Source organism: Ictidomys tridecemlineatus, chromosome 13, assembly GCF_052094955.1.
Source record: "Ictidomys tridecemlineatus isolate mIctTri1 chromosome 13, mIctTri1.hap1, whole genome shotgun sequence".
Lineage (NCBI taxonomy): Eukaryota > Metazoa > Chordata > Mammalia > Rodentia > Sciuridae > Ictidomys > Ictidomys tridecemlineatus.
The window spans coordinates 95,948,425-95,976,231 of NC_135489.1; the positions used below are offsets into that span (position 1 = coordinate 95,948,425).

Genomic DNA, 27,807 nt, shown 5'->3' on the forward strand with positions numbered 1-27,807 from the left:
ACCTACCCATGCGCAGAGGGTTCCTCACCCTGCCATGAGACAGGCATCAACACTCCAGCTACCGCCCCCGCCCCCACCCTCCACCCACCTGACTGTGCCCTCAGCTGCCACCACAGGCACTGGAGGCCCTGGCCCTCATCCCAAGACAGACCCCCCCTCACACACACTGGCCCAGTACCCTGACCCCTCCCACACCATCCTTGACCCAATCAAGGACCCAGATCAATGAGAAAAGGAAGAGGAGGCTACCCATAGAAAAAGAGAAAGGATATTCAATAGTAATTCATCCCGGGGGTGTGGCCCAGAGGCGGGGCCATCCTGCATTCCAAGGCAGCTCTCTATGTAACACACTGAGTTTGGAATAGTCAATCTACATTCATTTTCGTATGTCTATTGCTTCATTTCTGGATTATAAACATTAGACTACAAGGAACTCATTAATCACTTTCAAAAAAAGGGGGATCAAATGGAGTAGAATTGGATCTGAGCACTTACAATGGAACAGGAGGTCACTGTTAATCACATCTCAGATGCATACCTGGAGGATTCTTTTATCCATCTGCTGTCCAAAGTGGGCCAAACCGCCAGTTCCCTGAAACGTTGCTAAATTCTGCTGATTTTCTGTACAAACTATTCCTTCCAACCAACTATTCAGAGACTGAGTCTGCACCTGTTTGTTCCTACAAAATAGCTTGATTTTTCGTGTACCAGTATAGAACAAAAAACAAAACGAATGCTGGTGAGGATGAGTGGGAAAAGAAACATTGTACACCACTGATGAGAATGTAAATTAGTATCATCCCTCTGCATAAAAGTATGGAGGTACCCCAAAAAGCTAAACATAAATTGATTATACCATCCAGCTATCTCATTCCTGACATATACCCAAAGGAATCAAAGCAAGCATAGTAAAGAGATACCTGCATACACAGGAATGAGATATCTTCATCTATGTACTGTTCTCAATAGCCAAGCTATGAAGTCAGTCTAGATGCCCATCAAGAGAAGAATGCGTCAACAAAATGTGCTACATAAACCAGTCCTCATGGTGCATCCCAATGGCACAGGAGACTGAGGCAGGATGAGCTCAAGTTCCAGGCCAGTGTAACAACTTTGTAACAACCTATCTCCAAATTTTAAAAGGGACTAAGGAGAAGTTGTTCATTCATAGAGCCCCCTGGGTTCAATACCCACCCAGTACGATTTTAAAAAAAGAACTTCATATATGTGAGAAATAGAAAATCTGATGATTCATGTTCAAAAAGTAAATTCTCAAGTAAATAGATTTTAGAAATTCTAAATACAGGGAAAAGAGAAGGCAGAGTAGAAAATCACTAAAGGACAGTTTATGCAGTACCATTCATATGTGGCAGCCTTGAGACTTAAACACATATAGTCTCCTAGAAAAATAGGATGTGGGAATAGAGACCTGTTTAACAGATTAACAGGAGGAAATACCACATTGAGAAACATTAATTGAAGGGGAAAGAGATCTTAAATGTGGAAAGAGAGTTTTCTTATATGGGAATGTGGCATCTTAGGCAAAGTTCACTAAGGTTGTGACCTTAACCAATCTTAGTTCTTAACCAATGAGGAACTGGGGGAGTGAACTTGTGTTTAAGAGGATAAAATACATATTGTACCTGCTCTGTAAAAGTCTCACTTCTGTTGCACTCTGTGTCTCCATGTTCTTTCCCTGGGATTGGACAAAAGATCCTGTTTCAGAAACACATGTGTGTTGTGTGCGTGTGCACTCACACACACACACACACACACACACAAACACACACACACACACACACACACACACACACAGAGAGAGAGAGAGAGAGAGAGAGAGAGAGAGAGACAGAGACAGAGAGAGAAATATTAGTATTATTCAGCTATAAAGAAAAATAATACCATGTCCTTTCAGGAAAATGGATAAAATTATAGATCACAATATGAACAAAATAAGCAAGACTCACAAAGACAAGTGGAAATGTGTTCTCTCATATGAGAAATCTTGAGGGAAAATATGATATTAAAGAGGGTCTATAAGGGATAGAGGAGGGAATCCGGGGGAGGAAGATTAATATAAAAGGAGGAAAAGGGAAATGTAGCTACAATCAAAGCTCCTTAGAATCACGTATGGAAATTTCCCAATGAAACCCATTATTCTGTACAATTTACATTCCCTAATGTGTATAACAAAATTAAACTAGATAAGCCTCTAATCGTTTTTTAATTTGTGAAAGGAAAAGACTGTGAATGGTAATGAAACCCATGAAAATATGTTTTACATCCTTAGTAATTAGAGAAATGTAAATTAATACTACAATGAAACACCATTTAATTTCATTACAATGGCTAATGAAACAGACAATACCAAATGTTGGTAAGGATGTAGAAAAAGTGGAACCCAGACACATTTCAGAAGGAATATAACATAAGGCATCCTTTAGAAAGAAGTTTGGAAATTTAAAAAATACCAAACATAAAGTAACCACGTGACCCAGTAGTTTCACTTCTCAGAATCTACCTAAGAGAAAAAAACACATGTTCCCAAAGAAAGAAAACTAAAGAATAAAATTAAAGAAAACTAAAGAATAACACAAAATAGCTCAACTTAGAAACATGTTCTCCATGAATACTTGCAGAAGAATTTTCATAACAGCACTGTTCATAATATCCCCATTCTGCAAATGCCTGTCAACTGGTAAACAAATATCAAAGTGTGGTACAACTATTCTTTGGAATAAAACATAACAAAACACAGGTAAGTGCCACAGCCTAGAAATTCAAAAACGTTACCCTAAGTGGAGGAAGCCAGTTGCAGAGGACAACAAATTCTGGGTTTCTATTTATCTGAAATGCCCAGGAAATGAAAAAAAAATTTTAAAAAAATCTGGTGGTTATCTAGGGGTAGAGGTCGGAGTGGAGATTAAAATAGCAAATTGGGTGATTATGGCATAAATCTATGAATTTAACACTGTTTCAACGAAAAAAATTAAAGCAGAGAGATAATGCTTTAGGACACATAAGATGGAGTTGGGAGAACATTGCAAGTCACATGTGAGACCTGGGAGAACTCACAACTGAACCACTGAATTTGGCACCTGCCCAAGTGCATGCTGGCTGCATGGAGAGCCTTAAAGGCAAGGCTTTGGGATGACAGCACTGAGAGTCGGGAATTAAGACTGCTGCTGGAAAAATTAAGCCATTTTGTAGGAAGGGACATGAGTACAATCTGAGTCTCTGGAGAGTTTGGTGGAAGGAGTGGTTTGTCCAGAAGATCAAGAGTTTAACATTGTTTCAGGAAACAGGTAGTTTGACCCACTTGGGTCAGCATGGTGGTGTGGGGTGCAGCCCAGATGAAGGTTGAGCTGTGGTTCCCAGTGATGTCTGATTAACAATGGCTTCTTGCTCCATTTCAAGTGCCTAGAACCAATGCTGCTCTATTTGATTTTTTTTCCTGACATAGGCTAATAAAATAAGTTCCCTACAATCTGAAGTTTATGGTCAGACATGAAGGAAAAGTTATAAGGAAATAAGAGTAAAATGAATACCTCCCTGGAGACCTCAAGTTGCTGGCTCCAGACCCTCTTGCACCCCCGGAATCCTGTCAGCCTCCTACAGAATGTGAAAAGGGCTTGGGGCATGAGGCTAGAAGCAGCAGCCAGAGGTAGGGCCAAGGTTAGCTCAGGTCCCCACAGCTCTTGCCCATCCAGTGTACAAGACTGGAGTTTGGGACCTGACCCTGACCTGGGCCTGACCAACTCTAGGCAGTCCCTGATATGCCCCAAGTCCTACCCTTTTTCACCCCTACTACAGTCTGGCCCACAGTACAATCTATTCCTCTTAGAAATTAATGAGAAAACCTAAAGGAGGCTACACCCCACATAGCATGTGAATCTTTGAAACATGGAGTTTTGCAGAGGAGAACAATTGCCTTGAAAGGGGGCCAAGGTTTATTGCTACTTATGGGATGAAGAACTGGGGTGAACGTAGGCATCCACAAGAATGATGGGAGTCTGTAGTCTTTCATTCATTATCAGACTTCATGGAAAATAGTGTGCAGCATTGGTGTGATCTTGGGTGGGGTTTTCAGCCCCCTGACATCAAAATGTCACCCATCATACCCTAGTATAAGCCCAAGGGGAGTCAGTGGTTTCAACAGGAGCAGACATCAGGGCCCTGAAAAGTAACCTAGGGAAACATTATCATCCTAAACCCCCATCTCATAGATATCATCTCCTCCAAATCTTCAAGAGATGAATACTCTATTGCTCAGTGGCCTGTCCTCCAAAGTTAGTAACGTTTAAAGTCCACAAAAAGCAAGTAACTACCAGCGAACCAGAGAAACTAAAGGGTTTATTCAGGTTTCTCCTCAGTTTCAGTAAGGCCCCTGAAATGCACCCAGGCTGCTGCTGCATTGATAAGTGTTTCTTCTGAATTCACTGCTGAGTGCTTCATGGTAAGGCTGTGCCACAGTTTGTTTCACCCCTCACCACGAGGGTGGGCCAGGGAGTGTTGTGGTGTTCCTAGTTTGGGTTATGTCAAATAAAGCCACCGTGTACAATTGTATTTAGATATCCACGTGGACGTGAGTCTTCACTCTTCTGGGATAAGCACCCAGGAATGCAGTCACTGGGCCTATGTTAAGTGCATGTTTACTTTTATCATTTTTTTATTTAAATGATTTTATTTTTTTAAATACATGACAGTGGAATGCAGTACAATTCTTATTACAAATATAGAACACAATTTTTCATATCATTGTACATAAAGTATGTTCACGCCAATTCATGTCTTTATACATGTACTTTAGTTTTTTTGCATTACAATTCTTATTACACATACATACCATAATTTTTCATATCTCTGTTTGTATATAAAGTAGGTTGACACCCAATTCGTGTCTTCATATATGTACTTTGGATAATGATGTCTATCACATTCCACCATCCTTGCTAATCCTCTGCCTCCTCCATTTCCCTTCCACCCCTCTTCCCTATCTAGAATTCATCTATTCCTCCAATGCTCCCCCTCCCTACCCCACTATGAGTCAGCCTCCTTATATTAGGAAAAACATTCAGCATTTGTTTTTTTGGGATTGACTAACTTTACTAGCATTATCTTCTCCAACGCATCCATTTATCTGCAAATGCCATGATTTTATTTTCTTTTATTGCTGAGTAATATCCCATTATGTATATATGCCACATTTTTTTTATTCATTCATCCACTGAAGGGCATCTAGTTTGGCTCCACAGTTTAACTATTGTGAATTGTGCTGCTATGAACATTGATGTGGCTGTGTCCCTGTAGTATGCTGTTTTTAAGTCCTTTGGGTATAGTCTGAGGAAAGGGATAGCTGGGTCAAATGGTGGTTCCATTCCCAGTTTTCCAAGGATTCTCCATACTGCTTTCCATATTGGTTTCACCAATTTGCAGTCCCACCAGCAGTGTATGAGTGTGCCTTTTTCCCCACATCCTCGACAACACTTATTGTTGTTTGTCTTCATAATAGCTGCCATTCTGACTGGAATGAGATTATAGAGAAGTTTTGATTTGCATTTCTCTAATTGCTAGAGAAGTTGAACATTTTTTCATATATTTGTTGATTGATTGTATATCCTCTTCTGAGAAGTGTCTGTTCAGGTCCTAGGCCCATTTGTTGATTGGGTTATTTGTTTTTTTTTTTGGTTTTTTTTTGTCACTTAGCTTTTTGAGTTCTTTATATACCCTAGAGATTAGTGCTCTATCTGATGTGTGAGGGGTAAAGATTTGCTCCCAGGATGTAGGCTCCCTGTTCAATTCACAGATTTTTTTTTTTTGCTGAGAAGAAACTTTTTAGTTTGATTCCATCCCATTTATTGATTCTTGGTTTTAATTCTTGTGCTATAGGAGTCTTATTAAGGGAGTTGGGGCCTAATCACACATGATGAAGATTAGGGCCTACATTTTCTTCAATTAGACACAGAATCTCTGGTTTAATTCCTAGGTCCTTTATCCACTTTGAGTTGAGTTTTGTGCATGGTGAGAGATAGGGCTTTAATTTCATTTTGTTGTATATAGATTTCCAGTTTTCCTAGCACCATTTCTTGAAGATGCTATCTTTTCTCCAATTCATGTTTTTGGCACCTTTGTCTAATAATAAGATAATTGTAATTTTGTGGGTCAGGCTCTGTGTCCTCTATTCTGTACCATTGGTCTACCAGTCTGTTTTGGTGCCAATACCATGCTGTTTTTGTTCATATTGTTCTGTAGTATAGTTTAAGTTCTGGTATAGCGATACCACCTGCTTCACTCTTCATGCTAAGGATTGCTTTAGCTATTCTGAGTCTCTTATTTTTCCAGATGAATTTCATATTTGCTTTTTCTATTTCTATGAGGAATGCCATTGGTATTTTGATTGGAATTGCAGTAAATCTGTATAGTGCTTTGGGTAGTATGGTAATTTTGATAATATTAATTCTGCCTATCCAAGAGCAAGGTAGATCTTTCTATCTTCTGAGGTCTTCTTTGATTTCTTTTTTTAGGGTTCTGTAGTTTTCATTATATAGGTCTTACAACTCTTTCATTAAGTTGATTCCTATGTATCTTATTTTTTTGAGATTATTATGAATGGAGTAGTTTTCCTCTTTTCCTTCTCAGAGGCTTTGTCACTGATATACAGAAATGCCTTTGATTTATGGGTGTTTATATCCTGTTGCTTGGCTGAATTCATTTACTAGTTCTAGAAGTTTTCTCATGGAGCTTTTTGGGTCTTCTAGGTATAGAATTATAGAGTCAGCAAATAGTGCTAATTTAAGTTCTTCTTTTCCTATGTGTATTCCTTTAATTTCTTTCATCTGTCTATTTGCTCTGGCCAGTGTTTCAAGAACTATGTTGAATATAACTGGTGAAAGAGGGCATCCATGTTTTCTTCCAGTTTTTATAGGGCATGCCTTCAATTTTTCTCCGTTTGAAATGATGTTGGCCTGAGGCTTAGCATAGATAACCTTTATGATGTTGAATTATGTTTCTGTTATCCCTACTTTTTCTAGTGTTTTGAACATCAAGGGGTACTGCATTTTGTCAAATGCTTTTTCTGTGTCTATCAAGATTATCATATGATTATTATCTTTAAGTCTATTGATGTGATGAATTACATTTATTGATTTCCCTATGTTGAACCAACCTTGCACTCCTGGGATGAATCCCATTTGATCATGGTGCACAATATTTTTGATATTTTATATTTGATTCGCCAGACAGAATTTTATTGAAAATTTTTGCATCTATGTTCATTAAAGATATTGGTCTAAGTTTTCTTTCTTTGATGTGTCTGCCTGGTTTTGGGATTAGGGTGATATTGGCCTCATAGAATGAGTTTGCAATTACTGCCTCTTTTTCTATTTCCTGAAATAAATTGAAGAGTATTGGTATTAGTTGTTCTTTAAAGGTCTTGTAGAACTTGACTGTGTTTCCATCTGGTCCTGGGCTTTTCTTGGTTGATAAGCTTTTGATGGCTTCTTCTATTTCTTCACTTGATATTGGTCTGTTTAAATTGTGTATATCTTCCTGACTCGATCTAGGCAAATAGTATGACTTAAGAAAATTGTTGATGCCTTCAATGGCTTCTATTTTATTAGAATATAAGTTTTCAAAATAATTTCTAATTATTCTCTGTATTTCTGTAGTGTCTGTTGTGATATTACCTTTTTCATCGCGTATGCCGGTAATTTGAGTTCTCTCTCTCCTTCTCTTCATTAGTGTGCCTAAGGGTCTGTCAATTTTATTTACTTTTTCAAAGAATCAACTTTTTGTTTTGTAAATTTTTTCAATTGTTTCTTTTGTTTTGATTTCAGCTCTAACTTTAATTATTTCTTCCCTTCTACTGCTTTTGGTGCTGATTTGTTTTTCTTTTCCTAGGGCTTTGAGATGTAGTGTGAGGTCATTTATTTGTTGACTTTTTCTTCTTTTAAGGAATGAACTCCATGCAATGAATTTTCCTCTTAGTTTTGCTTTATAATGTCCCAGAGATTTTGATATGTTGTGTCTATGTTCTCATTTACCTCTAAGAATTTTTTAATGTCTTTCTTGATGTCTTCTGTGACTCATTGTTCATCCAGTAGAATATTGTTTAGTCTCTAGGTGATGAAGAAATTTTTATTTTATATTTTGTCATTTGTTTTCAATTTCATTCCATTATGATCTGACAAAATGCATGGTAGTATCTCCACTTTTTTGTATTTGCTAAGAGTCACTTTTTGGCATAGTATATGGTCTATTTTAGAGAAGGATCCATGTGCTGCTGAGAAGAAAGTATATCTGCTTGATGATGGTTGATATATTCTATATATGTCAGTTAAGTCTAAGTTATTGATTGTGTTATTGAGTTCTATAGTTTCTTTATTCAACTTCTGTTTGGAGGATCTGTCCAATGGTGAGAGAGGTGTGTTGTAGTCACCCAAGATTATTGTGTTGTGGTCAATTTGACTCTTGAATCTGAGAAGAATTTGTTTGTTGAATGTAGCTGCACCATTGTTTGGGGCATATATATTTATGATTGTTGTGTCTTATTCCATGTATGTTGAGCAGTATGTAATGTTCATTTTTATCCTTTTTGATTAACCTTGGCTTTAAGTCTACTTTATTTGATATTAGTATGGAAACCCCTGCTTGCTTCTGCAGACCATGTGAGTGGTATGATTTTCCCAACTTTTCACCTACAGTCTGTGTATAATTTTTCCTATCAGATGAGTCTCCTGGAGGCAGCATATTATTGGGTCTTTTTTTAAATGCAATCAGCTAGCCTATGGCTTTTGATTGGTGAGTTTAAGCCATTAATATTTAGGGTTACTATTGAGAAATGGTTCATATTTCCAGCCATATTTGTTTATTTATGTTATTTTACTTGAATTTGTTTTCCTCTTTGATTAGTTTTTCCTTTAGTATACTACCTTCCTCAGCTGATTTTCATTGCTGTTTTTCATTTCCTCTTCATGAAATATTTTGCCAATGATTTTTTGTAGTGCCAGTTTTCTAGCTATAAATTCTTTTAAACTTTTGTTTATTGTGGGAGGTTTTTATTTCATCTTTAAATCTAAAGCTTAGTTTTTCTGGATACAAGATTCTTGGTTGTCATCCATTTTCTTTCAGGGCTTGATATATGTTGTTCCAGAATCTTATAGCTTTTAGGATCTGGGTTGAAAAATCTGCAGTTTTCCTAATTGGTTTTCCTTTATATGTAATCTGACTCTTTTCTCTTGTGGCTTTTAAAATTCTCTTCTTATTCTGTATGTTGGGAATTTTCATTATAATGTGCCTTGGTGTGGATCTGTTGTGATTTTATACACTTGGCATCCTGTAGGCTTCTTGAATTTGGATTTCCAATTAATTCTTCATGTTTGGAATGTTTTCTGATATTATTTCATTGAATAGATTGTTCATTCCTTTGGTTTGAACCTCTATGACTTCCTCTATCCCTATAACTCTTAAATTTCTTTTAATGCTATCCCATATTATTTCTTGAATGTTCTGCTCATGGTTTCTTATCATTTTCACTGTGTGGTCTATGTTCTTTTCAAGATGATATATTTTATCTTCATTTTTCTGATGTCCTAGCTTCCATGTGGTCTTCTCTGTTCGTGATGCTTTCATTTGAGTTTTTAATTTGGTTTATTATTTCTTTCATTTTAAGTATTTCTGTTTGGTTTTTTGGTAGAACCTCTATCTTCCTGTTGAGGTGATCTTTTGCTTCTTGGATTTGTTTATGTAGCTCATTGTCGAAGTGATATTTTACTGCATATATTTGTTCTATTATGTCTTCTTTGAGATCCAAAACATTTTAATCATGTATATCCTGAAATCTTTTTCTGTCTTTTTTCTGCTGTAGCTGTCAATTCTTCTAATGATGTGTTGTCTTGATTTGTTTGTGGTACTTTCTTGCCTTGTCTTTTCATGTTGCTTGTGTGTCTTCCTTCTCAGCTCTATGGATCTGGTGTGTTATTGTTTTTACCCTATAGATTTGTAATGCTCTTGTAGGGTTCCAAGACCTCTCCTTTGTGGGGAAGGACAATGTTAACAGATCTCTATATCAACAATACATCACCTATGAACAAATTGTGGTTATGAAGACATTTACAGTTTAGTCTCAATGTCCAGAAATGTTGGATTCAATTATTATTTAAAATATAATCAGTAGTTCAATAAAAAGGGTTACAGTTTCTGGCAGTGGACAATGAACTGGGGGTCAGGCATAGGATGATATGCTGCTCAAATGGCAATCCTATCTGATAGCCAGACCCACCAAAAAATGGCAAGGAAGGTTTTGCAAGATGGAGTCAGTCTGCTTCCAGTGCTGGCATGTCTGGTGATGTGGATGGAGAGCCGCCAAGTGACCTGTGTGGGAGCAGGGCAGTTCTGTAGAGGTGCTGATAGGTGGTTCTGCTGAGCTGCATGTGAGCTGTGTGTGAGCTAGAACTGTGGGCTTTGGGTCCAGAGTCCAGAGACTTACTTGAGCCCAGAGGCTCTGATGTCTGTGCAGGGGGTCATAGCACTGGTGATTTCTGCAAAAATCCACAGTGTAGGGGTCTTTTCACACTCTCTGAGATGTTATATTTTGTCTAGGTGAGACCTTGTGGAGAAGTTGCCTGTCTGCTTTCTTGGTTTCATGCCACAGTTGTAGTTGGACACAATACCTTTATTTATTTATTTTTATGTGGTGCTGAGGATTGAACCCAGGCCCTCACCATGCTAGTTGAGTGCTCTACTGTTGAGCCACAACCCCAGCCTAGTTTTATAATTTTTAAAGACACACAGTATTTTCCAGAATACTATCTTCCAGTTCCACCAGGAGTGAACAATAAATGGGTGTGTTGGCACCCTCACCAGCACTCAGTGGCATCATGGATCTGTGTTTTAGCTCTTCTAATTGGCATGGAGTGATTCTTTGCATTTTATTCATAGAAATTCATAGGAAGTGATATTGAACATCTTTTCATAGCTTCCTTACCAAACATCTGACCTCTCTGGTAAAAGATAGGTAGATATCTTTTGTCCCCTTTATAATTGGATTGTTTCTGTTTCTGCTATTGAGTTTTGATAGTTTGTTGTATATTTTAGATGCAAGATTTTAATCAGATATTGTTTCAGAACCCAATGATCACCAAAGCAGATCATTCTGCTTGATCACAAACAGAATGGTGCCAAAACAGTCAAGTGCTTGTTAACTTGTTGGAATGTCACAAATTCTCCTGGAACAACCCTGATGTCAGATATGCTGGAGATACAAAAGCCATGGAGTCAGAAATGTTACCCCCCTTGACATGAATCAAGGCAGTGGACCCAAACCACACTAATAGAGATTATGTTTTTCACAACCCACCTAGCTCAATGAAAAATGACAGTTTCTGTTAATAAATGTTCTAGATGAAGCAGTAGGGATGATTAATGTCCTAAATCTTGACCATGAGGAATTTCAAATGTGATGGGAACACAGATGTGGGAATGACATTGATAGCTAAATGGTAAGTGATATTTTTTTGATGTGATGAAAGTGTTCTAAATTTTATTGTGATGAAGGAAATGTCTATGAATTCACTGCATAGGCTGCAAAATATATAAAACCCTTAGAATTCTTGTATTGTTGAGTAAATGTGAATATCTTTCTAAAGTTTTTAATAATGACCTGAAGCCAAAATAGTAAGATGTTAGCAGACTATGCCTCACCTGCTTGGCTAGCATGGTACAGCCTGGCCAAGATCCCAGGAAAAAGGAGACCCTGTCTATCCTGCACAGTGCACACATACCAGAGGATATTCTGTAATTCTAATTTTCAATAAAGGGCCAGCTACTGAAAGGCATCCACAAGGAGCCAATTCCTGTGGTCACCGTCAGAAATCACAGCATTTCATTAATGCAGGGAGTGGATCTTTTTGTGGTTTCAGTCAAAGTTTCCTTAGGGTGCTGCAACTTCTTTCCCTGAAAGACAAGCCTTATCCTTTCATCAAGCCACCTACTCAGGAAGGCTTTGGCCACTTGGGGATCTGTCCAATCTCACCATCCAGCATCTTTTACAGAATCAGAAAGAAGCTGTAAGAAAAATACCATCTCCAGGCTTACTTCTAGAAAACAAGTTAATGGTACAGAGGGTTAAAGGCTCAAAAGCAGCTCTACTTCCAAATGAGAAAGAAGGGCCCAGTGTTCTTAAGAGGTACTTCATAAAAAATTGTGTCCCTGTCTTTGATGGCCATGGCTGCCACAAGGACCTCGGAGACTTGTTCCCACAGCAGGTCCATCCAGGATGACTCCAACCTACAGTCCCTTTGGATGATTCTGCCCTTTCAGGGACCTTCAGCAGCCTTCAATCTGATGTGTGAGGAAACCCTCTCTGTCATGTGACCAGTGCTGGCTTCATGAAAGAAGGTTCGATTTATGAGTAATTGCTAGAGAGTTTTAAATTAAAGAGACAAGACTCTTATTACCTTTAATACCAGCTTCAGGATGGCTTCTCCTAGCTCCTGCCTCCAGCCACATAATACAGTAGTGAGGTTTACAGAAGAGACGAGAGAGAGAGAGAGAGAGAGAGAGAGAGAGAGAGAGAGAGAGAGAGAGAGAACACGCCAGGGAGTGGGCTTTTATTGGGGAACAAAAAATCCCAGGGAAAACCCCATCCAATGAAGATTAAGGGGGGGGGGCAACATCCCAAGGTCAGGGACGATGATTGGGTCTTTGGGACAGTGGCCAGACACGCCTCTGCATGGACAAGCCCTCGGACCTGGAGAAGGGTGGGGAAAGCTCTGACACAGCTGTGTCTAAGTTCCTCTCACCCAGCCAGAAAGGTAACTCAAATCATGTGCGAGGATGGCCTCCCACACCACCCCTCCCCTGCCTGTGCCTAAGCAAAATTCTATGGGCCTCTGGAAGGACACTGTGCATGCTTGATCCCACCTTTTGAATTCAAATAAACTTCCTTCCCCATGTTCTTAAGCAAACAGTCCCTGTACCACTTCCCCTTTTAGTGCAGATGAAATCCTAAAGGAAGCTTCATTCACATGGTTATATTTTGTCTATCCATGCCTTTTATGTCAAGTAGAGAAGGTTGAGTTGGTTGTACTGTGATGGTAAACTGGGCTGGTCACCCTGACTATCCCTTGGCTAGCAAAAAGAATTACAGATAGCAATGGAGAGCTTCTAGGTCCAGCCATCAAGTGAGCTCCAGGGAAAAGTTGGAATTTTCTGGCTACTGCTCCCAGGAAGGCAACAGGAAAGCTGCTACCCACTAGGAGCAGAGGGTAAATGACTTTCAATCTCAGGGTTGTTCACACTAAGAAAGAAAGACACCAGCCCTAAAAGCTCAGAGCCAATGCTAAGGGAGGTGCACATTATTATTATTATTATTATTATTATTATTATTATTATTATTATTGCTGCTCTCTGCATTGAGTCAAGAAGCCTAAGTCTATTGGTAAGAGATATTTTTAAAAAATTTTTAATAGTTGTAGATGACATTATGCCTTTATTTATTTTTTATGTGGTGCTGAGGATTGAACCTAGTGCCTCACACATGTTGGGCAAGCGCTCTGCCACTGAGCTACAGCACCAGCCCCAGTAAGAGAGATTTTTAAGGGACACAGATCATGAAGGGATGCACAGAGAAGATCCCCTAAACCAAAGGAGGCCATTTTGAATGGGCTGATGAGTGAGGTTCTGGGAGTTTTTGGTCTGTTTTCTCCCAGGAGAAATCTGGAGGCAAGACGCCATGGCTGGACACTTATGCACCCTGGGGCCTAGCATCTCCAGATACCTTTCTCAGTTCTCACTGCATAGAGTTGCATAGACACCATGGAAGAAGGCAGAAGTCTGAGAAGATTTTCTTAAACTGCCTTTATTCCCACTGACACAGGCCAACAAGGTCCGACTTCCCACCAGGCTTGAACATCCTGCCCCTCTCACTCAATACCATTCGTCTGCCCTCCCCCTGCCATCTTTCTACACTCCCAATACTCTCCCCTTTCCATCCTTTTCCTGAGGACCAGCGGGAACTGTCCTGAGTGAGGAGGACCCATTGGCCTTTGGGGTGCAGGATACAGTGAGGGTGAAATCTCACCAAGACCCCCTCTGAAGGGCAGCCACCCCAGCGGACACACAACCCACCAACCCTACAGTCCTCAGTGGCTCTTCCACCTTTTCTGGTTACCTGATGACTTGCCCTTTCTTTTCTGAGACTGTGATGTCCCAATCAGCCCCAGAGCCAGATCTGTCCCTCCATAGATCTGGAGGGTAGGTGCAGAATGGGAAATACTTTCAACATGACTAATCCAGTGACAGCTCACTCCATGGATTGGCAACTGGAGGGGGGTGGAAGTTAAGGGGTTCAATGCAAATTCCCTGGTTTTGGGATAGTCTCAGGGCAGTAGAAGGTGCTGGAGTGAGATGGGGACTAAAGCCTCCTCTGGACATCTGGGGCCTGGTGTGCTTGATGTCCTGAGTAGAGGGTACATGTGTGAGGTTCCTGACCACGGGACAGTGCCCAGGGCAGGAGGTGGTCCTGGGAGGCTGGGAGCAAGTCCAGGCTTTGGAGTTCATTGTCTACACTGCAGGCACTGGATGTCCCATGTGGCCCCCCAGCAGAAGTAGCTGTTTTGGCACCCACTACACATTTATTCACCAAGTTTAAGGAGGAAGATCTGAGATTCTGGGGAGGATAAGTAAACTGGATGGCCCCCAATGAGAGACCCATGACAACTCAGAAGGATATAGTATCTTTTGGTCCCATCAACTCTGGGTCTGTAGCCCTGCACTGCTTCAAGTCCTGGGAAGCCTGGTAAGTCATCTCTTTGGGCCAGTTCTCCATGCTGACCACTTGATCGGTGCAATGGTTATGTTTCTCTGCACCTCAGCAGGAAGCTGCCTCACTCCAGTCAGAATGGCAGCTCTCAGGGTTGTTCACACTAAGAAAGAGAGCCACCAGCCCTAAAAGCTCAGATACAAAGCTAAGGGAGATGCACTTTATTATTATTACCATTATTATTATTATTATTATTATTATTATTACTCTCTGCATCGAGTCAAGAAGCCTCAGTCGATTGGTTAGAGATATTTTTTAAATTTTTTAATAGTTGTAGATGACATTATGCCTTTATTTATTTTTTATGTGGTGCTGAGGATCGAACCCAGTGCTTCACACATGTTGGGCAAGTGCTCTGCCACTGAGCCACAGCACCAGCCCCAGTAAGAGAGATTTTTAAGGGACACAGATCATGAAGGGATGCACAGAGAAGATCCACTAAACCAAATGTCTTCATAATAAAAACAAAAATAGGGGTTGGCAAGGATGTGGGGGGAAAGGTACACTCATATACACTGCTGGTGGGACTGCAAATTGGTACAGCCAATATGGAAAGCAGTATGGAGATTCCTTGGAAAACTGGGAATGCAATCACCATTTGAACCAGCTTTCCCTCTCCCCCGACTATACCCAAAGGACTTAAAAACAGCCACATCAATGTTTATAGCAGCACAATTCACAATAGCTAAACTGTGGAGCCAACCTAGATGCCCTTTGGTGGATGAATGGATAAAATAAATGTGGCCTATATACACAATGGAATATTACTCAGCAATAAAAGATAATAAAATCATGGCATTTGCAGGAAAATGGATGGCATTGGAGAAGATAATGCTAAGTGAATTTAGCCAATTCCAAAAAAAAAAAAACAAATGCCAAATGTTTTCTCTGATATAAAAAGGCTGACTCATAGTTGGGTAGGGAGAGGGAGCATGGGAGGAATAGATGAATTCTAGATAGGGAAGAGGAATGGGAGTGGAAGGGAGGGGCAGGGGGTTAGCAAGGATGGTGGAATGTAATGGACATCATTATCCAAAGTACATGTATGAAGACACGAATTGGTGTCAACATACTTTACATACAACAGAGATATGAAAAATTGTGCTGGATATGTGTGATAAGAATTATAATGCATTCTGCTGTCATTTATTTTTTTAAAAAAATAAGTAAAAACTAAATAGGAATTGGGAATTGGAGATGTCACCCATCTTGGTCTCAGAGAGACAGACTGAGGCTATGTTGGCCATTCTCCTGGGCTTTCTTTCAGCTTGATAACCTGAGTTCATCCCTGACTCTCTTGTCTCCTCCTTTTTGTCCTCACCTATAACTTCTATGCTGGATCAGTCTCCCTCAAGGGGCCACATATCACAGGCAGAATAGGGATAGACAAAGTCCCTTTCCTCATCTACCTGCCATCATTTGCCCCCTTGTCCACTGTGGCTACTCCCTTTCCTGTCGACTTGTGTCCCTTTTTCTGCTAGTCTACCGGGTACCCCTCTCTGCCTTATCTACTTGGTTTCCTTCCCCCAAACCTGGTAAAGCTGGAGTCTCTACCTTTGTAGTTCTAGCTGGTGACCCCCTCTCCCTTCTCTACCTTTTGTTTCTCTCCACACCCTGGTGTTCCTGCACTTGTTTATCAGGTGTTCCTTCATCTCTGATATGACTGGTGTACCTCCAGACCCTGGTCTACCGGGAGACCCCCTTTCCCCTCTCTACCTGGTCAGGGGTCAGTCTTTTCTCCTGCTCCAGCACTTTTATTAAGTGCAAGATATTCATATATGGTTTGGAGAAAAGTAATTCTTCCAGGAATTGGGAGTGAATCATGGTTTCCACCTGGGAGGAGAAAGAAGAGAGTGTGAGTGACCTTGGGTGGAAAAGGCCCCAAGTCAGGAAGACTTCTAGAATAGGAAGCCATGATGACCCCATCCTTGTCCACACAGTAGGGTTCTTATAGCCCATCCACCAGCTATAAGAACTATACACATATTCACACACATGTGCATGCATACACATACACACAATACTGAGAATCTAAGGTATGAAGCTTATTTTCACTGGTCCTGAAACTTGGCAGACACCAAGATTCTAGGCCAAGCATATTTTGGTGACAAATTTCTCATCAATGTAGCCCAGGGGATTGGATCTGTATATAAATTATCCTCTTCTGTCTGTTGCTCCAGTCCTTCCTCTGCCAAGTTTGCAGCAGGCTCTCCTGGGACAAGTGGGAGGGCTCCAACATGGCAAGATTACTACACCTGAGTAGCTCATTAATGATGTCCATGTACTCTTGGATGGCTTCAGGTGGGATTTCCTTGGGCACATTGGTCTTGGGCACCTTGGGTTTGGCTGCTAATAAGCCAGTGTCTGTGCCCTAGGGAAGGTCTTTCTGGAGATGCACACTAGGACAGGGAGGATAGGGGATCCAACTTCATCCTAAATACTTGGTAGAAGACAGGGTTCAGGGGACCTAACCTGGTCTGCCATGCACCAGGACAACTTGACCTGAGGACCAAGGGACGTTACAGTACACCAGGTGGAACATATAGGACAGTCACATAGGAGGACATTTGAAGCCACTTATATTCCATGTTCTCTGCCCACCTGAGACTAAAGTTCTGGGTGGATGGTGTATTGGCATTTGGCCAAGCAATGAGAGAAAACAGCTGCACACTTGTCCCAGTTAATACAGAGTTCAAAATATAGGGTGGCTGGGACCTCATGTGCTAGGGGCTATTCTGTTTACAAGACCAAATCCCCCATTCTGAAGGAAAAGTTCTTATTTGGGACAAAAACCTGCCTTGATTCCCTTTCACACCATCATGAGTTCCTGTGGGAATGAGGAAACTCTACCTGACTGTTGGACAGCCTCAGGGACTGGGGGCCTTGGAGATCCAGCAATGGAGATACAGGAGGGGGTCGGCACTGGAAGACCCCTGACAACTGCATCCTTGGATCCTCCATCTCCTCTGCAGCCTCAAACTCCATGTGCCTAGGTGGGGTTTGGGTAAAGGAGGCACAGGCTGAGCTGAGAAGCAGGTGAGGCATACCAGGCAGGTGCAAGCCCCATACCAGGCAGGAGCTGGAGACTGGGATGTAGAGCTGTGTCCTGGAGTGGTCTGGGCCAGTCCCAGGAGAGAGCTGCTCCCAAGGGCAAACTACAGTTCTGGGGACACAGTATATCACCCAGCACCTGAAGGGAATCAGAACTGAGGGACCCAGGAAGGACCCCTAGCTGACCTTTATTCCAGGTCTCTCCTGTCCTTGCCAAAACCCACACAGATTAGGTAAGTGCCATAAACTGGTCGTGAATGTGATTTATATCAGGGAACACCAGGGATCCTGACCCAATTCAGGGATACTGAATCTGGGACCATGAGCCCTGGAAGGATCAGCTGGAAGACAAAGGCATAAGAGGGGTCATGTGAAAGAGCAAGCTAATCTGAGAACATTGGTGGCTTCCAATGAGGGCTGTTCTTTTTCTTCTTTTCACTTGTTAGAATGGCAGAGATTATATATAGAAAAGGCAGTAAAGACTAGAGACATGTCTTTGGGGCCTCTGAGGTACTGGATGCTTCTGATCACACACTCTCCACTGCCACCCTGTTCTGGAACATCAGATTGAAATTGTGGCCATTTTCATGAGTTATGATCAACCCCACTCTGTAAAGAGGTGCCAGTTCCTAGGCAGGTGGCCTAAGTGAATCCAGTGCAACTTTTCCCCTTTGCAGAGCCAAGAAAGCAGAAGCAGACTCTCTGGCTGGGATGGTTACTCCTCCCCATCCTGACCTTGAACCTCAAAGCAGAGTTGGAATCAGGAGTATGGAGGCTGGAGTTCCTGGGATTGTTGCAGAGAGAAAGCCCAGACTTCCAGCTAGAGGGAGCCACTCTCTGGAGAGCCAGATGCCTCGGAACCAACACATAGGTAGGTGACAGGCCCTACCAGACCCTGCTGTGCAAACCAGAATCCTCCAGCACTCAGGTCCGGGCCCTGAAATCTGACTCACTTTTCTGCAGTCTCATAGAAGGCCATCCAGTCAAAGTTGCTTGTGCGCTGCCATTCCTGCAAACCCTTCCACAGGGCCTCCTCCATGGTTGTGGTGGGCTCCAGTTGTTCACTGTGCCATGAACAATCAGGCCTATGTTTTAAGGTGAAATGTCTAGAGTAGGGACCAACATATGGAGTGAGACAGCGAACTCTAAATCCTAGCCCACATTAACCCATGACCCTGCTCTGACCTTGGGTCCTCTGTGTAATGGTGATGATCATTAAAAATAAAGATTGCTGCTCTCAAAGGACAGTGATGGCAACTGTCACGAGGCACATTTTATGCACAAATGTGAAATAAATATGGCTATGAACGCAGGTCTCTCAGCTTGTCTCACTTCCCTCGGGACATCCCAGCCTCCTTTTTCATCCCACAGCTTTTCTCCTTTCAGAGCTCCGGGAGGAGTTCTGGGTCCCTGTGTTGAACCTCCCCCAAGAGAGCAGGAATGTGCTCCTACATCCAGAGTCTTAGAAAGGTGCCTGTTCTGGGAGTTCTCATAGATGCACAGACTTCTGCTGGAATTATCTGATAGCAATGCAGTCTGGAAGGTGGGCAGTCCACCCTCCCCAGACACTCTACATGGCCACTGGTGGACATTCATTGGGAAGACAAAAGAGGCTATTTGGGCCAACTGTCATTGTGCTGGAGGGTGAAGGCCCAGGGGTCAGCAGCTTCCACAATACTGGGTCCTGCCACTGACTGAGCAGGTACAGTGGTCCACAGGCCAGAAGGTGCCATGAGGAATGGAGCAGGATGCTCCACACCCCCACCCCGGAAAGCCTCTGGGGCCCTCCGATGTGGGCAATGTTTTGAATATGAGAGGGCTCTGCTGGCCTCTGTTCTAGATCACATTGTCCAAAGGTGAATAGCCCAGGCACATATAGTTGTCCACAGTAAGTAGACAGCACCAGAGGGTTACCCTGGGAGATGGGTGCAGTTACCCATGGTGCCAGGGGCAGCTCCCAGAATGGCTGGTTGTTTGTAAGGGGGCAGATGAAGAAAGGGCAGGCCTCTGAAGGGAGATTTGGGGGCATCAGTATTGAAATTCTTGCCTGGTCTCTGTGATACAGATGCTGTGGAGGCAAAGCAAAGTGAAGAATATAGAAGGGGAAAAATGGCAGCAAGAATTAGGCCCCCAGTTCCTTGGTCACTGGAGATTTGATGGGGAACATTATCTCAGGGCCCTGTGGGCAGGGAAATTGTGCAGTTTGCAAATATCCCTTAGTAAATTTCATGATATACTCCTCTAAACAAAAGTTATACCCAGAGAAGAGTCATTCTCAGTACATGAGATTGCCCTGAACACTATCTGTTGATCTTGACACCTTTGCTTTACCTGTCTCTGAGAGGCCCCTTGTGCATCCTTTGCAGAAAACCCATGGGCTGCTAGGTGACTCTCTAGAAATGGATTAATTTGACTCTGCTCAATGGCAATATCCCTCTCCTCAGGCTCAACAATAGGAAATAAAACTTCTCCAGAGCACTTCCACACACTCCAAGGTCTTTTGTGAAGGTGACAGGTTCCGAAGATTATTGTCCCATTACCTCCTCAGCTTCCTTTTGCTCATGTTCCTTGTAAAGCTTTCTTTTTCTTCCTAGGCTTGCACAACTAAACTTGAAAGAAATCTCTCCCTAGCTAGAACAAGAGGAACCCTGAAAGTCAAGAGGAACACATCTAGCCCAGAATGTGGGTACTTTTCCCAGCACTTCTGACCCCCAAAATCAATGGGGGCCCTGAGTCTAGCCAGCTGTGGCCCGTGTTCAGTAGTCCACACTTCACACAGCAAGCTCTGTTCTGGGGAGGAGGTCTGTGTGATAGACTTCAATTCCCTGAGATCCTCTCCTGGCATGACCATCAAAGGCCATTAAGGTTTATGAAAGGTGATGGGATGGTGAGTGATGGGGATTTCCAGAGATTTTCACAACATGAGTCATGTTACTGAGCCTGGGAATGGAACCATTCTGAGCTCCTTTTCCTTTGAGCTCCCAATAACAGGAAGGAAAGTATCACAGAGAACCAAGCATAAGTCAAATGCCAAGTATAGCAGGTTGTCTAGAGCACATCCCTGCTCACCAGGACATCACGCAGAGTGCAGTCAAGGAATGTGAGGTCCACCGCACTTCCACACTTGCACATATTGACCAGGACTCCTGCCTAACTTCAAGTGACAACTAGCCCCGTCCTAGTTCTGTGCTATTCTCCTTCCTCTCAAAAAGAACCCAATAGTCTTTAAACCTGATCCTGGAAAACAGAGGACACCCGCCATGTGTGCAGCTGCAATGGAATACCAAGGAAGAAAGAGGATCAAAGTCTTCCTGCCACAGAAAGTGGCCAACACCAAAAAGCTCTGAAGGACTTTTTTCCATGAAAGCATTAAACATCCAGAAGACTTCACAGAGACCTAAATCTATGTGGAGGTTTCCCAGGTTCCTGGCCCTTCAAGAATCAAGGATACCTCCTGCCTGGGCTGAAGGAGAAGTTTTCCAGGGCAGGGGGTCAGTGAGGAGCTTGGGACTGTGGTAGTTGGAGGGCCTGCAGCCTTCCTCACAGAGAGCATAGTGCACTGCAGATGTGGCCAATGAGAAACTCACTGGGGCAGTTTTCTAGCTGAAAACATTTCTCTCCACTGCCCACTTATGACCTGAGACCCTCCTGTCAATCTCCTCAGAATGATATCACAGGCAGCTTCCAGATGTCTGAAGAATGGACACAGGATTCAGGCTCCCACCTCTAGCAATCCCTCCCCATACTTCGATACCTTCTCCCATTGCCTAAAAACCCTGTGTCCATTCTACATGGAATCAAGCCCTTGGCCTCTCTCCTTTCTGCTGACACTGTGTACTTTCCCTGAGTTTTCTGGACCTGTGTCTTAGGAGCCCTCCTCCCCATGAGCCCTCTTCCCCATGTGTCTTAGGAACCATGTCAAATGCATCACCTGGGGCTCTTTCCCTCCTCTACTTCTGCTCAATCAGTTGACCCCAGGGGAAGTACTCCATTCAAACTCCTGAGGTTTTACTGAGCAACTGGCAGTGTGATGACAAGCTCCTGACTCTCCAGACTCACCTCATTCTAAAGGCCAGGACACTGGACACAGAGTTGTGTCCATATCCTTCAGTGTCATGTGGGTTACAGTTTTATAGTCATGGTGTATCTGGTTGCTTTATAACTTCAGGAAGTTCTAAGAGTTGTTAGGTATGTTGAGGATGAAGTAATATTACTAATGTTTATCAAATATGTATTTCTTTTGAGAGTATAAAGTCTGATTTTTCAGAGGATTCAGGATTCTGTTTGAGTTCTGGCAAAAGGTAAGTAGGGTTGTGTGCATGTATGTTTGTGTGTGTGTGTGTGTGTGTGTATTTTCAATGTTTGGTAGTGTCATGTGCACTTGTTTTCAGGGAGTATATTTTATGTATGAATACATAAGCATGTAATTTGGAAAGTTTAGTTCACAGCGGCATGTCCTGGCAGGTGTACTTGGGAGTAGAGGTTGAGTATATGTTTTTGAAGGGAAGATGTTGTGTACGTATTCAGAGAATGCAAGGACGGGGTCAATTTGTTCATCTTTGTGTTTGGTGGGATGGCAATGAGCTGATGGTTGTATACCTGTTTTCAAATGTGAGTGGTTTTTATGATATCTGTAGCAGAAGGGGTTGTCACATGTGTACATACATGAGTAAGGGGCATGTGTACATGTCTTTATGACTGGGTGGTGAGTATGTGTGTTGGGTGCTGAATGCAGCCCCAGGAGCACATTGGTGATGGCAAGCCCTTCTCAGATGCACTTGTTTCTGTTGATCTGGTGTGTTGCTCACACTCAGCCTATATGTAGTGGAGGCCAGTGACTGTGGCAGAAGTGAGATTCTGCTTGCTGGTTCTAATCCAGTGGGTCTGAGCACATTAGTTGTGCTGGTGGGTGATCATGCCTATTGTGCTTGAGTGGTGCTAGCCTCTAGGATTCAGGGCTGGTGGAGGTGAGCAGATCAAGGAAGACCCCTAAAGAGTGGTGGGGGAAGCTTTCCTCCAAGATGGCCATTTTTTTCTCCTGAATGGTTCAGAGGGACTCAGAAAGGAAGGAAGCTGCTGGGAGATTCACAGATCCCAGGAACAATTCCTGAGATAGATATTTATGTTCATCTATCTGTTGCTTTCTCTCTTGGATTTTTCCCACTGCCAAGTCAAAGTCCAAGACCCTAAGTGCATTCCCCACAGGACCCTCCCAGCCTGGCTGTGTTAGTGGCCCATATGTTCACATGCCTGAGCTCATAGCGTGCATGCTCCGACAACACAACTAGATCAACAATTATCATATAATTGTGTCTTCAGTCACCTTAGGAGTTAAAAATCTGATAAACCAATGATATTGGCTTTTAAACTTTTCCTGAAAGTTATGCTCGTTATTACTTTTTAGTTTTTGGCATGACTGAATTAGTGATCCTTTCTTTCAGCCTACATAGTCCTTCAACATTTCATATTGATGTGATCTCCAAGTGGAGAAGTTTTTCAGCTTTTGTTTAATTAGAAATAAACAAAATTGTATTAATTTATTTATATGTGATCGAATACACATAACAAAGTTTTACCATCTTAGCCACTTAGGAATGCAGGTCATTGGTTTTCAGTACATTTGTATTTCCATACTTCTAACACCATCATGCAGCCCACAGAACTTTTTCATTTTTCAAATTTGAAAGTAACTTAATTGTTAAAGAATAAGTCTCAATTTCCCCTCCTCCTAAGGGCCTGGAAACCCCTATTCCCTTTGTTCTGTTATTTTGATTACTCTGTGTACCTCATATAAGTGGAGTCATACAAAATGTATTCCTTTGCTTAGCATAATGTTCAAAAGTTCTGTTCATGTTCTAGCATTGGATAGAACCTTTTTGTTTATTCAGAACATCTAGTATCATATGTGTATGCATATTTATTTATTTACTCATTTATTTATTTATTTTTATTGATTTAAAATGACAGCAGAATACATTACAATTCTTATTACATGTATACAGCACAATTTTTCATATCTCTGGTTGTATATTAAGTATGCTGATACCAATTCGTGTCTTCTTACATGTACTTCAGATGATGATTTCTATCATATTCCACCATCCTTGGTAATCCCCTGCCCCCTTCCTTTCCCTCTCACCCCTCTGCCTGCCATATCTAGAATTCATCAATTCCTCCCATGTTCTCTCTCCCTACCCCACCATGATTCAGCCTCCTAATATCAGAGAAAACATTCAGCATTTGTTTTTTTGGGTTTGGCACTGGGTTCGTTCTCAGTACCGCATATAAATAAATGAAAATAAAGATCCATTGACAACTAAAAATATTTTTAAAAACCCTCAACTCAAAGTGGTTCAAGGACCTAGGAATTAAACCAGAGACTCTATATCTAATAGAAGAAAATTAGACCCTAATCTTTATCATGTGGGATTAGGTCCCAACTTACTTAATAAGACTCCTATAGTGCAAAAATTAAAACCAAGAATCAATAAATGGGATGGAATCAAACTAAAAAGTTTCTTCTCAGCAAAAGAGACAATCTGTGAGGTGAACAGAGAGCCTATATCCTGGGAGCAAATTTTTACCCCTCACACATCAGAGTGTATGCACATTTAAAACATTTCTTCTTGAGACAGAAAAGCAGGAGTAGTGGAATGAATTTGACCAAACTCTCCTAGTACATATTTGAATAGACTACAGTGAATTTCACCTTTAGGTATCCCTATAAAGAACTACTTTAAAAAACTATAAATATGTAGAAGGAAGACTGGTACAGTAGAATAAAGAGGAAGGGCCAGGGAAGAGGGGAAGGAAAGGGCAAGTACTGAGGACTGAATTGGAACAAATTACATTCCCTGATTTTAAGGTCATGTTAAAATGAACCCCAATATTATGTATAATTGTAATACACTAATGAAAAATGAAAAAAATCCCTCCTCAATTGACCCTTGAATATAACGAATAATCCTGCTGTGATTATGTGAGTAAAAATATCTGTTCAAGCCCTTTCTTGTACTGTTTTAGAGGTGTATGATGAGAAGTGGAATTGCAGAATATGTAAATCTACTTTTGATAATCTGAGGAACCACCATACATTTTTCCAGAGAGTCTGCACGACTTTGCATTCTATGCACTAGAGTTCTCAGCAGTACTGGTGTTTTCTGTTTCTTTGAAAGTACCCGTCACCTTGGGGATGAAGCTGTATCTTATTGTGTTTTGATTTGTATTTCTCCACAGATTATTAATGCTGGCCATCTTCCTATGTGCTTCCCAGACACTTGTGTATCTTTTTTTGGAGAAATCTCTATGTAAGTCCTTTGCCCATTTTAATATTGGGTGGTTGTTTTTATATTGTTGAGATATAAGGACTCGTAGATCATGGATATCATCTCCTTATCAGATACATGATTTTCAAATGTTTTCTTGCATTCAGTGTGTTGCCTTTTCACTGGGATGATGGTGTCCCTAGATGGGTGAAGTTTCCAATCTTGATGTGGCCTCGTTTCTCTTTTTCTTTTGGTGTCTGTGCTTTTTGGTGTCCTATCCAAGAAATAATTTCCAGATCCAATGTCATGGAATTGTTCCCTTGTGTTGTTAGAGCCTTCTGCTTGTAGGTCTGACATTTGGTCTTCTATCCATGTTGATTTTTTGTGTCTGGTGTCAGATAATTATCCAACTTCATTGTAAGAGCTTGTTTTCATACTTGGTTTCTAAAGAGGTGGTAAGAACAACTTCCTGTCAGGTTTCAAAGGGACACAGCCAACAGAAGGGGAGATTAAAGATTGTGGTCACTGTTCATATTTGGAGAAGTTGTCATAGACAAAAAGAAGCAGCAAGGAGAACAAGCAAAATTAACTTGATAATTATAAATTACTTATTGGTTTTGAGGACTTATTTTGTCAGAATGGTAATCAGAGGGCCTGTATAGGTTCACAGGTATAAGATGAATTCTTGGAAACTATGTATAAGCCTGGATTATTTCAGGATTCAGAGGGAGAGGTTTAACCCAAGAGAGATGGATCCATCTTGGTGTACCCTGTACCTTTATGGCCTTACGAGTATATAACATGACTGTGTAAGGTTCCTTCTATCTATGCTATAACTGTTTTGTTAGATCCACCTCCTTCCAGGTCTTAACTAGAACTTGGTCTGTTCTGTTGGCTTTCTTTTCTTCTGGAGCTCTATGGACTTTGCTGGGCATGGCCAATGGGCATTCCTGCATATTTGGTAAGTGGTCCGAACTCATCCCAAATGAATTAGATATTACAGAAGCTGATTAATTTCTGTCTAGAACCATATTTGCTGATAGAAATGGTGGCCATATAAATCTCATATGGATGTAGGGCTAGATAAACTTTCAAGAGTGTTTCTAACTCTAGAAGGGCAATGGGTAGTAACTTTGGCCATATTTTGGACATTGACTGAGAAATCTTAGCTCAAGTCCTCATAAAGAAATGGTTGGCCCTTTCTTGCATGCTGAAAGATTAAGGGTTCCAAGTGGAATGTAGATAATATGTATCCCCAGTGCTTTTTGCTACTTACTGGGTAATTTGTGCCATAAAACCTGGGCCATTGTCACTTTGTAAGGATCTTGGTAAGACAAACTGGGGATGATTTCCTTTAGGAACATCTTTGCTATCTCCTGTGCTTTTTCTCCCCTTAAAAGGGTAAGTTTTATAGCCACCATATAAATGTATCTATGAGGATTATGAATAGTTTATATCTTGTGAACATGGGCATATGGGTAAAATCTAGTTGTCAGTCTTCCCTTGTGTATGGTTCCTGGTGTTGAGCTGGTTCTATGAGGAGTGGTGGTAGCACATTTATGGAGTTATTTTAGGTGTGCAAATAATAGTTTTGGCTGATCTGGTGAGTGGTATTTGATATTCCAAAGTCCCTAACACCCAAATGACCAAATTCCTATTGTAGCATCTCTTCCAATGTGGAAGGAATATATACGCCCTTTATGGCCTTCCATTGTAATCCCTGGGCCAAAACCAATTTGTTTTCTACACATAACCAAGGTCCAGACCAGACTTCCTTGTTCCTGATCCCATTTAGATTCCTCAGAGTGTACTTCGAAGTGGGCAGGGTGTCAGTAGAAGGAAACAGGGTATCTCTGTAGCAGATTAAAGTGTTGTCCTTTTTCCCTTGTCAATCTATGTGGTATTTTCCCTGGGAAGCCAGATCTTTTTGATGTCATTTGCAATGGATTACACCTACTTGTTTTGGAGGTGGCTTGCTTCTGATAATTTTAGAGTAATTTTAGAATTTTAGAATTTCTATCCTATATTTAGTAGGAGAATTTTTTTGCAGTAAACATTCCCCTGTCTTTCCAGTTAATTTCATGTGCATGAAGCACCCCGAAGTCATATGTTGACAGTGTAGATGTTGGCTCATTTGTCTTTGCACAGGACCAGTGGTGATGTTAGGGTGATGAGCTCAGGGTTTTGTGCCACCCATATATTCAAGAGGTGAATCCTAATTACTACAGCATACCACATAAATATTGCTCCATTTAAACACATTTGCTTTGATTTATGTACAATTCTAATTCTGGGTTTCTGGGATGTTGATCTGTAAGATCTTCTCAACTGGTACAGGTAAGGGATCACACCTCCATGCATGAATGAACCATGGTAGAAGATGTTTCTTGTGACAGAGGCAGGATCTTTAATATAACCTTGTGATTATCTAGAAGGACTATTTGATATTTATTCAGTCTAATTGATGCCAGTCAGAGATGTCCCTTTATCCAGGATTGCCTTTACCTGATATGGAGTAGGAACTTCTAATCTGTTTCCTAGAGTTAGTTTAGATGTCTTTTCCATTAGTGTGGCTATGGTTCTACTCCACTTAGGCTATGGAGTATCTACTGCTGGAAGGGTCTAGCTTCTCTGAAAACTAAGCTACAGGCTATTTTTTCCCAATATTTA

The 27,807-nt window shown here is 41.4% G+C and overlaps 1 protein-coding gene across 2 annotated transcripts in view; it reads right to left on the minus strand.

Moving 5' to 3' along the window:
* LOC144370058 (putative serine protease 47) overlaps positions 1 to 27,807 on the minus strand; it is a 405,363-nt gene that overhangs the window by 8,560 nt on the left and 368,996 nt on the right. The window contains exon 2 of one of the 2 annotated variants that reach the window (XM_078030643.1): positions 1,644 to 1,696. The gene's annotated coding sequence lies outside the window, so the exon portion shown is untranslated. Of the gene's footprint in view, positions 1 to 1,643; positions 1,717 to 27,807 lie in introns of both variants that reach the window. The other variant, XM_078030642.1, reaches the window with a different exon arrangement.